The 12,057-nt window shown below is 46.7% G+C and overlaps 1 protein-coding gene across 1 annotated transcript in view; it reads right to left on the reverse strand.

Moving 5' to 3' along the window:
• Positions 1-4,102, reverse strand: part of Ebf1 (EBF transcription factor 1) — a 408,859-nt gene extending 404,757 nt beyond the window's left edge. The window contains exon 1 of the mRNA XM_029557946.1: positions 3,967-4,102. The gene's annotated coding sequence lies outside the window, so the exon portion shown is untranslated. The remainder of the gene's footprint in view (positions 1-3,966) is intronic.
• Positions 4,103-12,057: the final 7,955 nt, after the last annotated feature.

A 12,057-nucleotide genomic window follows, 5' to 3' on the forward strand; every position in this document is an offset into this window, starting at 1 on the left:
AAAAAAAAAAAAAAACACCCTGATAGCAATTTAAGAAACAATAGATTCAACTCGCGCTGCCGGCTTTGCTACTTGAAGTGTCATTTTCCACAACCAGGCAAGTTTTTTTTTTTCCTCTCTCTCTTTTTTCTCCTTCTCTCCCAACCAAAGATGTTTCTTTCCTTTCAGTGCGTGTAGATGAGGACGCTGGTTGTTGCCGTAGACAGATACACCGGAGGGGGGGGAAGGGGAGAGAGAAGGAAAGAGGAAGGGGGGAGGGAAAGAGATAGAAAGAGAAAGGAGAGGAGGAAAGAGAGGGGTGGACCCTGCTGGATGGAGATTCTGTTTTCTCCTTGCTAAAATAGAAGTGATTTGCAGGCTTTCCCTATGGAATCCAGTTTGACTCTCCCCAGAGCTAAACACAGGCACACTAACCCCAAAGGGAGGAGGCGGGGCCCGCGCAGCCTGGCCACGCCCCTTCTTTGCATAACGTCATCCTTCCGCCTTGCCGCAGCCAATTGCAGCTCGGGAACTAGCTGGTTCACAGAGCCAGGCTACACTCCCTCATTAACATCCTTCTCCCTGTGGCACTGGGGAGCCAGCCAAAGTTCCTGGCAAAAGTGGTGAGCGCCGGGAACGCGGAGCACCCGCATCTGGGCTGGAAAGGAGCGGGCCTTGAGGATCGGGAAATAGGGCGGAGGGAAGGAGATGCAGGTATCCTTCCCAAGGATTTGAGTTGAGGGTCTGCATCGTGACTGTTGCAATCCCTAAGCATTCTTGCTGCGCCCTGAGTGCGCTGGAGGCGTACAGGCTGCGTCTTCCCAGGGCGGATGCCAGGTCCTGCTTCGCTGTCTGGGACGTCGGGGGCAAAAGTGGAAGAGACAGGCAAGCCCAAGCAGAAAAGGCAGGATGCGCATCCCAGGTGCCCACCTCTTCGCTTTGAAACGGGGGTGGCGGGATGGAATCTGTCTTCGTGAGGTCTCGACTTGAGAGCCCTGGAGGGACGCTGTCTCCACTCTGGGAGTGGTAGATGAGTCCAAGGACCCCGAAAATGGGGCTTTAGTAGGAAGTCCCCAGGGAGCGGGAGACCCTGACTTTGTCCCCAGCCTGGCCTCTGAAATGTTTCTGGTTGTACTGCTAATCCAGAAGGCGCTGGTGTTAGGCAACTGTTGTTAATTGCTCACTTCTCACCAGCAGCCCCTGAGGTGTGTGAATGGAGGATGAATCAGGGGCTGTGCCACGGTGCGAATCTAAATAGCCTCAGATTCAATCCCCAACTCCCTTTCCTTCTCCCAAAAATAGTCTGGGTTTTTTTGTTTGTTTTTGTTTTTGCTTTACAGTAACAACCAAAGCAGCAGCAACACATGCCTTCTCTGATTACCTGGGGGGGGAGAGAGAGAGAGAAATGTAAAAGGAAAGAAAGAAAGAGAGAGAGAAAGAAAGAAAGAAAGAAAGAAAGAAAGAAAGAAAGAAAGAAAGAAAGAAAAAGAAAGAAAGGGAAAAGAAAGAAAACTGTCTTCTACTTCAGGCCTTTTGGCATATAGTGTTGTGGCTGGGGAGGAAATAGCTAGCTGTTTCTGGGTAATATGCCCCATCATTTTTTTTTAAAGCAGGTTGCAATGTCTAGCAAGCACACAGTGAACTTCTGTTTCATTACCCTCAAAGGAACTCCCTGACTGCAGCCAAATCTGCTAAGGACTCCTTCGGGGAAATTCTCTGCCAGAAATCCAGGTCCCCCTTTTGCTGACCTTCCTTTGCCCCTTGATTTAGGAAACCTATGGGGGTCAGTGATAGGAAAGTATACATGCCTCTAAAAAAGACAAGCAAGAGTTATGTTTTGTGGGTCTGGCAGAGCAGGAAAGTGGAGACACTTCCTGATTCCTAAAACTAGATAAAAGTGTTCTAGGCCTATGGATACAGAGCCACCGTCCTCAGAACAGCTTTATCTTCTAACCAGCAATCAGACTGTTTATCTGTACCACATATGTGCTGAGGACTCTCCCTGGTACCATAATCAATGCCATCTCTTCCAAGACATACCCTCAGAGATTGACCTGCTTTGTCCGGACCCCCATAGCATCTGCCAGAGTTACTGACACACAGTAGGTGCTTGTAGAGAGCTAGATCCTCCCCATCTCTATAGAATTTAAATGAACAATTGAAAGTAAGCCTACTAAAAACTTCCCAAAGCTCCAAGTTGAAGTTGCAGGTCTAGTGTCCTCCCAGCCTAAGGTGTCCACAGAGCCTGTCCCGCCCCTTGGCTCAGAGAGGGTCCTCCAAGGAAGCAGAATCAAGAAGCAGAAGTCACCCTCCTAACAATGAGTCCCAGAAAGCCTTAGCTATGATTCAGGCCTCTCTTTAACTTCTGGAACCTCCATTATTCTCTCCAGTAAAGAAACTGCAGGGTTTCCAGTTGCATGTAATGGGGTACATGCCCCAGTGATGGGGAGCACACAGTGAAAGAAGAGATCACAGCATGGCAAAGATCTCTGCCAAAAGAGATGCAGTCACTCTGAGGATCATGATCAGCCAGAGACACAGCAGAGAGATTTCTGGAGATCACGTGCAAAGGTTGTTGGTGTCAGTAAGCACCTGAGATTTACAATCCCCAAAGAGAATCTGGTATAGAGATAGATGCCTTCAGCAGCCCAAGCCCAGAGACAGTCTCTCCAGGAACTGAATATGAAGGAGGTAATTTCCATATCCATCCACCAAGCCAGAGTGGAAAAAGAAGAAGAAAGGAGGCAGGCAGGGGTCTTCTGATGCTACTGATTCCCTTTGACTGCACAGGCAGTAGACACCCCACTTCGACAGCGAGTGTGCTTTATTTCCATCAAGCAGAGAGTATCCTAGCGTTTCTTCTGGGTGTCCTTGTGCTTTCAATCTGGTTTTGCATCCTGTAATAAATATTTAAGTAGAAGGAGGCTAAAAAGAAAGCAGAAAAGAGAGGGGGTGGGGGACAGAAAACATAATGACACCCAGGCTGGCGAACGAATAGCTATTTGTGAGGGTATGTGTGGATATTCTCTGGTGGATGTTGAACTAGTGAACGTAGTTTGAAACTCTGAGAAAGGAATTCTTAAATACTTCTAAATCTTTCCCTCCTGTGAGGTTAGTGTCACTTCCAGAAACAAAGCTTGTATGGGGGGGCGGGTTAACCGGGAAGCAGGTTTTCAGACTGGCTTCATTCTCTCTCTCTCTCTCTCTCTCTCTCTCTCTCTCTCTCTCTCTCTCTCTCTCTCTCTCCATATCTGTGACTCCACTTTAGAGCAGTTTATAAGCTGGGTTCATCCAGCCAGCAGCATGAGGGAAAGACCTACCTGTTGACACCCAGATTTCCAGACCTTGTTCGCAGCTGCAGGAACAGAGTCTCTGGCAATGATGCCTGGGAGTCTATTTAAAGACACTTGGTCACTTTTGACTTCTCTCATCTCTGAGAGAAGCAAGGAAGGGAGTTGGGGGAAAGGAAAAAGCCTGAGCAGGAGAAGAGAGCACAGCAGTTTTATCTAGAAAAACCAGCTGTAGAGTACCCTTTCCTCTGGAATGGCCTTCCCCACTGAGCTTCTGGACATCTCTTCAGTGGTCAGGGTCAGTAGTCACCAGGCTACTCCACAGGGCCAGCAAGGGTTGCTCAGTTTTTGAGGTCTTCCATGCTAGAGGAAGCTGAGGCCAGAGAACAAGCAGTCCCTCCCTCTGGACCCATCAAGCCCAACTTCTCCCCCCTTGGCCATCCCAAACTTCTGGAGGCACAGATTCCCTCTCCTGGAGGGCATCAGACAGAGGATGCAATAATTTCTAGGGGCTCTAGTAAAAACACAGCGGAACTGGGGCCAGAGGGAACGTCCCAAGGAAAGAGGGGATCGGCTCTGCTCGCCTGCCCCCAGGAGGCCAGGCTGGGGACTTGTCACTTCGCGCAGTCTACATTCCTCTTCTAGGACCGACCCCACCCCCACCCTGGGACTACCAGTCCGGGAAGCACCCCCTCACCTTTTTATTGCCTCCTGAAAGGACGCGCGCTTCCTTCAATGCTAGGAGGATGCGGAAAGCGGCGCGGGGAGGGGGGGAACCAAGCCCGAAAACAAGAAGTCCCTCCGCTTGCGGCGCGCTCTAGAGCAGACGCGGGGCCATGGGGAGTCGGAGATGCTCCGCAGGGATGGGCAGAGGCCACCGAGCTCCCAGAGAACCTGGCAGAGTGGGCGGCGACCTCGAGCCCTGGGAAAGTGAGGACCGCTGGCGACGGAGAGGCACTGCGGACCCGGCGGAGCGGCGGGACCCACGCGCCTGCCAAACCCGGTCCCGGTCACCCGGTGACATCCACCCGCCGCTCTCGCGGAACGCGTGGGAGCCGCAGGCCAGAGCTCCACCGGAAATCCGGACTCGGATCCCGGCTTGCGACCCCCTCCCCGCCCAGCTCTCCGGAAAACTCCCCACTTTGCTCATCAGTCCCTGGAATCACACCTCCCCTCAATAGTAGGGACGGGGAAACTGAGGAACAGACAGACACGGAAAGTAGGTAGAGGCAGAAAAACAACCTCGCAGGGTCGCACAAGTGACAGTGCTCAGTCTGCATGGGACCAGGAGACCTTAGGACCAGGAGGCCCGGCCCAGTTCCCCCCACAGTGGCCCTTCCCCAAGCCTGTGGCCTCTCTGGGGTTTCCCCAGGGCATCCCAGACAATAATACATTCCTTTTGCAGTATGGTTTACTGGTATAAGCTCACTGACTTTCCTCCAAAAGCCAAGAAGCCAACTCAGATCTCTCCCATTTTACAGGTGAGGAAACTGAGGGCTTAAGAGGGAAATGGATGCAACTTGTCTTCCACCACACCAATAAGGAAGTTGCCAGGTCTGAGTGTTTCTAGGCCGTGTGCCATTTTGCTTATTTTTACAAGATTTTGTTTTTCATGTGTATGAGTGTTTTGCCTGCTTGTATGTAAATGCACCATGTAAGTGCCTGGTGCCAATGGAGGCCAGAAGAGGGCATCGAATCCTCTGGAACTAGAGTTATGGACCTCCTTAGCCATTCTGTGAGTGCTGGGAAACGAACCAAAGTCCTCTGCAAAAGCAGCCAGTGCTCTGAACCTCTGAGCATCTCTCCAGCCCCCAGGTCCTGTGCCATTAACCTTGGAGCCAAACCATCCGCTGGGCAAGGCTACCCCCAAAGCTCACAGGGTCCCTTGGATCCTGGTTCCTTATTCCAGAAGAGAAAAGAAGCACGAGGCAAGTCGTGGCAGGAGGGTAAAAGGCACAGGAGAGTTGGAAGAGGGGAGTTTCTAGAAAGTCCTAATGAATGTGAATTTGAAAATGCATCCCACAATTATGTACCGAGATGTGCTTTTCTCCCAGCCTGACACCGCCTGGGCTCACCTGTGTCATCTCTGCTGGTCCCAGCTGAGGTCTGAGTTCAGACAAGCTAGCCTAATGGAAACATGCCAAGTACAGGACTTCGCAGGGATGTCCTTAGTGCCCATTGGAGGATAGAGATCTGAGCACCTGCACATGTGCTTTAATTGGGGAGATGATTCAGTCTTGGCTTGAGCACAGAGAGCTAAAACCTCAGGTCATTCTGAGTCAGTAGAATATAAAGAGGCTAGGGAAGAAACTCAAGTCAAATGAAGTCTCTGAGCACTACGCAGCCACACCCGGAGACCTCTGCCCACCGGGAGACCTCTCCTTGGAGGCTAGACCTGGCACCCTTCGTAGACAGGGGCCCTAGGGTAGGAGAAGGGAGCTCTCCAGCAGTCTGGAAATGAGTATTGTTTAGCATTTAAAGCACAAAGTCGGGTGGAAGAAACGCGGGCCTGTAAAAGTCATAAAGAGAGAAGTAGGCCTATTTATGAAATATTAAAGTTGGGAAAGAGAAGCCAGTTTAGCAGGCCAGCTGCAGGATGTCCCAGTAACAAAAGTTTGCCCTGAGCCTATTTTCTTAAAGGCACTGCTCGCTGGATATTTACATAGCGCAGCGCGACAAGTGGTCTTTGTTTGCTACCTTTGTTTGCAAAATGCCTGTGGTGTGAGTGTGTAAATACGTTTCCATCAGCGACTGGTAGATGCATATTTGTAGGCCTGTAAGTCACCACATATGCTAAATTACAGAGCACATTTGGCTGCGTGTGTGCACGTGTGTTTGAGACAGGGCATCAGATAGAGAGCAGGCATACTCTGTCAATAGAGTATACATGTGTCACATGTAGACATAGTTTATGTGACTACTGGGTGCTTTTTCAGGAGTACGTGTGCACAGGGCAAAGATCATTAGACAGTGTCTACAAGGCTGATATCACAAGGATTTCCTGTGTGCGCGTGCGTGTGTCAAACCCAGCAAAGAAGTCCTAAAAATTTAAGTCCTGCCAGCGGAAAGCAGCGGGCTGGACACAAACTGAAGAGCCAAGTGCAGCCCATGAAACTGCTGGTCCCTTGGCCTTGCAGGTGAGAGGGGGAGTCTGCTGGATGCGCGCAAGTCATGCCTCCAGGCTGGAGATGAGCACCCAGCTCAGCTCCCCGCAGACCAGGTGTAATTTCCGCCCACTAATTACCTGAACTCAGAGCGCAGTGGTCCCTGCTGGACAGTTCCACGCTCTAGATAGTTCCTCGCGGACAGTTTCTGATTATTGATGCCGCGTCCAAAAGGGGACCGCTTCCGGGATATTTGCTTGTGTGTTTATTCTCTGTCACCATCAAAAGCCGGTGGTTGGAGGAAGATGGTGGAAAACTTACAAAAAACATTCCTGCCCCAAGTCTCTAAAGCCTTTCCTCAGGGCGTGTGTGTGACCTGCCAGAATCTTCCCCTAAGGTGGAGTCACAGCGCCACCTCGCGACCCTCCAGCTCCCTCGCGTCACTCTAGGCAGACCTTGTTCAGGTCTAAATTCCCCGGTGCTGGTTGGTCTCCGTTCTCTTTCACTCTTTCTATCCTCAGCTACATTCCTCTTCTCCCAAAGCTCGCACTGAGCACCACTGGAATACACACCACCTGCTTCTCCTGGTGAAGGAGGGCTCCAAGGTTACCAAGGAAAGCCTTTGCAGACCCCTCCAAAACAGCTCACTGGTATCTCTCTCTGGTTTCCCTAAGTCTCATCTCACAAGAGCCAGAACTACTATCTCTCAGAACTCCTGAAGCAAGAAATTCAACAATGGCTGCTGTTGCCTTTCAACAACAATCGAGAACTTACTGAGAACCTGTGATGGAGGTCTTCGGCAATGTACTGTGCTAAGTACGTTGTTCAGGCTGTCTTAATCTCCCCCAGAAAGTCAGGGAATAAGCACAGGTGTTATTTGTTTCTTCTTTTAGAGGTGAAAAAATAAAAACAATGCTAGAGAGAACAAGTGCTAGGCCCAGGTCACCTTGCAAAGCTAGCCCGAGTCCATCCGTCTGATGCCAGAGCCCACTTAAGTATTTATAATTTTTAGTGAAATTTTTGTGAATTTCATACAATATATTTTTATTGTATTTAGATCCCCTCCCCTGTCTGCAGGCCCCCTTACTACTCCCCAGCCCAATTCCCTGTACTATTATATATACATACATTATATATATATATATATATATATATATTGCATATAGAGTCAAATGGGCTCATCCACTGGAGCCTGGTCAACCTTACCAAGAATCTCACCCTTAAAGGAGACTGGCTCTCCCCTTCCCAGCTGCTGTCAGCGTCAGTAGTTCCTCAGGGAGAGTTGGGATTTCTTACCCACTTCTTCCCCAGGTCCATGCTGGGAATTTGGCCAGCTCCGCTTGTAACTTCTGTGTTTTGTAAGCTCACTCAGCTCTATTTCTTCAGTCTTTGTGACCAGACAAGACAGAGTGGGTGCTCACCTGAATAAATGGACCAGTGTTCCTATGAGATCACAGAACCAGGAAGAGCATCGCAGTTATCAAACACTTCGATTGACATGTCTCCACAATGATTGGTCCCAAGAATATTCTGTCACTCTCTAGCTAAGGGACCTTGGTTGAGTCCATTTTCCCCAACCTCCTTATTTTTAAAAGTGAGTTTAGTTTACTGTAAGCATGAAATGAAGGAAATAAACAAGACACACTGCTTCATATTCAAATAATACTCATACCCATAATAACTCAAAAATGTAATTACTGATAGTTAAAAAACTAAATTGCAAAACAAAACTAACTTCCCCTCACAACATAGAATTCATTGCACCTACATATAAAATTACCTATGGTTACATCTTCATTTTGGAATGAATTATGTGATAAAACATGCTTACATTATCGTGATTAGGGTGTTAATGTTAAGCCTGATTTGTTAGAAATATTTAAGGAGGGGGGTATATAATTAAATGGTAAATCAGCAGATATGCCCTCTAGCCCCTTCCTCCTCTGCAGATTTCTGCCAAGGAAGATTTAAAGGAAGACCATAAAACTGTTTCTTATTCTGGAAAGTACAAAACTACTTTTTCTAAATTAGGGGAGATTCTGAGCTAGTTTGAGGTTTTCCCCACTCAAAAAACTTTGTTGCTGCTAATACATGAAAAGTTTTAAAATTAAACTAAGCAAATGTGCATAGACAAACGATTACCCCCAAATTAGAGAAACAAATGAGGGCTGTCTGAACAGATGCCAGGCCTTCAGGCATTTCCCCCAAAGGCTACATTTTAAAAGTTTAGGGTCTCGGGCTGGAGAGATTGCTCAGCAGTTAAGAACACTGACTGTTCTTGCAGAAAACCCAGGTTTGAGTCCCAGCAGCCACATGGCAGCTAACAACTGTTTGTAACTCCAGTTCCAGGGGCTCTGACAGTCTCTTCTGTCCTACGCAGGCATTGCACGACGTAGGTGCACTTACCTACATGCAGGCATTACACACATACATATAAAATAAAAATAATAAATAAAATATTTAAAAGTTTAGGGTCTCTCAAATAAGTCATAAAAGAATTACTCCTGTAATGTAGGTGAAAATGAACTTTTCAGTCTGATCAGGCTAGAACTTCCTACTTTCAAGTTACTTTGGAAAGACAATTAAGAATCGTAGTCATGTCATAAACACAGTTTCTCCTCAGAGAAATGAGGCAGTAAAACTCAAAAATGTATAAATGTGCCTCCCCATTCTGCTAATCTATACTCCATTTCTAGAAACTTAACCAGAGCCCAAATCTAGTTTAGTTCATTTGTACCTGTTTCTACGTGGTGCCCTGGTGTGGAGGTGAGGAGACTCGGGAACCTTTCCTGCTACAAAAAAATATGTTCCAGGGTTTTATTGGATGGCTGACAGATATTTTACTATCCTTGATTGGGAATTTGATCCATATTGCTGTTGTAAGACACTGACTTTTTGGCAGTTTGGGGATCTGTTCTGTCTCCTCTTCCTCCTCTTTCTTTTCCTCTTTTCTTTTTCTTTTTTTTAAAAAAATATTTTATTTATTATTTTTATTTTGTGTGTATGCATGGATTGCCTGCATGTAGGTAAGTGCACCTGTGTCATGCAATGCCCATGTAGGACAGAAGAGGCTGTCAGATCCCCTGGAACTGGAATTATGGACTGTTGTTAGCTGCCATGTGGCTGCTGGGATTCAAACCTGGGTTTTCTGCAAGAACAGTGTTCTTAACTGCTGAGCCATCTTTCCAGCCCCCTTCTCCTCCTTCCTTAGCATGATAGTCATTAGGAAATACCACCGAAGTTCCATGTTTCCTTCTTACAGAATACACCTATTTCCATACTGAGGTATTCTGGGTCCTCTACATTTATATGGGGCCAGTGATTTGCCTTGGCAAATGAGGAATTCACAGAAGTGACACATGTCACACACAGACAGAAGCATGAAGAGTCAGTGTACAATTCACCAAGACCCTTCCTAGCAATAAGAGCTAGTTTCCATTAAATGGAGTCTCTATCAGCCTGCTACTCCCTGCAAAGATAATGGGGACCGGCCCTACTCACTGGGGCATTAAACATGGGTGGAAAATCATCCTCTGTTACTGTGAAGCCCAGAGATTTCTTTGGCTGGAGCATAACCTGGCCTTCTTGACTAATGTACACAGAAAGGTAACTTTTCTTTGGGCGTGGGGGTATAAGAAAATTCTTCCTGAGCAAAACAGATTTCTACGTCTAATGAAAAAGAATAATCAGAAACCTGAACATCATCTTCTTAGTCAGTTCATGCTTGGAGTTCACAGCATCATTTGGAATCTTTGAAAAGAGAACAACAACTGAATTGTAAAAAAATCCTAAAAGGAATCTTAAAATTCTTGCTAGATCTCCACAAAACTTCCCATGGACTTTTCAATCCAGTTGCAGATTCACTATGAAGTGGATTCCATAACGTCTGGCTGGAAAAGACTTTCTGAGTAACTGAATGAGGGAATAAAGAAACATTTCTCAGGCTGGAGAGATGGCTCAGAGGCTAACAGCACTTGCTGCTCTAGCAAAGGACCCAACACCCACATCAGGCTGCTCACAACCACCAGTAATTCCAGCTCCAGGGGAATCCATGCCTTCTTCTGGCCTCCAAGGGCACCTGCATATATGTGGCACACATATGCGCACACACAAAAATAAAATTTTTAAAAAGAAAAATTTCTATCTCCATTATGTCACCTCTATAATTTCAGGGTGATAAAGGCAAAAATACTTGAATAATCTTGCATCTTTTTAAAATTTTTTATTTACTTATTTTATGTGTATGAGTGATTTGCCTACATTTGTGTAGGTGTACCCATTGGTGCAGTGCCTGTGGAGACCAGAAGAGGTGACAGATCCCTTGAAACTGGAGTTATAGATAGCTGCCAGCCACCATGTGGCTGCTAGGAATTGAACCCAGGTCCTCTGGAAGAGCAGCCAATGCTCTTAAGTACTGAGCCATCTCTCCAGACCCCAATCATTACATCATTAAGGAACATCATCTAGGGCAAGCTGCTTAACTCTTCCAGACTCAAGGTTATGGATGGAATGCTAATGTCCCACCCACCAATTCATGAAACCCCACATAATGATACCACCTCCCAAACATAGAAAGCACACAAGAAGAAAGCAGCTATCTGGAAGCCAGGAAGAGAGTCACTTTACAAGGGAGAGGAACCAAGATTGAGATTTACCAGCCATTACTGAACAGCGGGTTTGGCTATAACCCCAGAGCCAAGCAGAACATGACCACTTTAACATCTTGATCTCAGACTCTCCAACTTCTAGAGCTGTGAGGAACAAATGTCTGTCGTTAAGCCATCTGGTCTGTGGTGTTTTGTCATAGCAGCCCGCACAGACTAGACATCTGAAAATTCAAAACAATTAGAGCAGATGGTCTGCAAGAGAGCATCGCTTTGTAGCAAGCTAGCATTGGAGGTAGTTGAGTGACAGCAATTTCAGGAGTGATACCTATAGAATAACCTTCCTGTGTTTCCAATCCAATACTATTCTGTAAAATGTTCTTCGTTATCTTCTTGCACTGAATCCCAATTAACTGCTTCCTAGATATGATGGTGCTTCTTTTCTTCAGCCTCAAATTATTTTACCTGTGGAACTCTGTGAAAAAACTGGACCATATAGTTTTGAAGCACATAAAATGTGTTGTTGGTTTCTAGCCAAGAGGAGAGATACACATCTCTTTATCGAATATACTTCATGATTCCTTTCAGCTTTTAGTATCTGATCTCCTAAGGAATTTTCCTATGAATGTTCTGGAAACTTTTGTGAGAAAATATTGACTGTGTGACATATGCCATGGGGTTTTAAACCAGTGCTGTTTGTTCTTCATCTTTGATGTTGCATGACTGATTGCCAATGATATTGCCCTTTCATTTGGATAGTGAAAACTGACAGAGGTGTTATTATTGCCTTGAGTCCTCAACAAAGCATGCTGCAGACATTTCCCCATTTTTCAGGGGAAGAACTGAGGTGGAGCTTTGCCCATTCCAGGTAGCTGCTAAACTGTAGTGTTTGGCCACAGTTTTCTATTAAATTAAGAAAGCTGTCTGCAACTTTAGCAGAGACTAGAAACATCCTGCCAAGGGGCTGGAGAGATGGGTTAGGAGTTGAGAGCAATGGCTGCTCTTGCAGAGAACTCAGTTCCCAGCACCCACATAGCAGCTAACAACATTCTATATGTCCAGTTCCAGGAGATCTGATGC

Source organism: Nannospalax galili, unplaced genomic scaffold, assembly GCF_000622305.1.
Source record: "Nannospalax galili isolate Female #2095 unplaced genomic scaffold, S.galili_v1.0 scaffold667, whole genome shotgun sequence".
Classification (NCBI taxonomy): Eukaryota; Metazoa; Chordata; class Mammalia; order Rodentia; family Spalacidae; genus Nannospalax; species Nannospalax galili.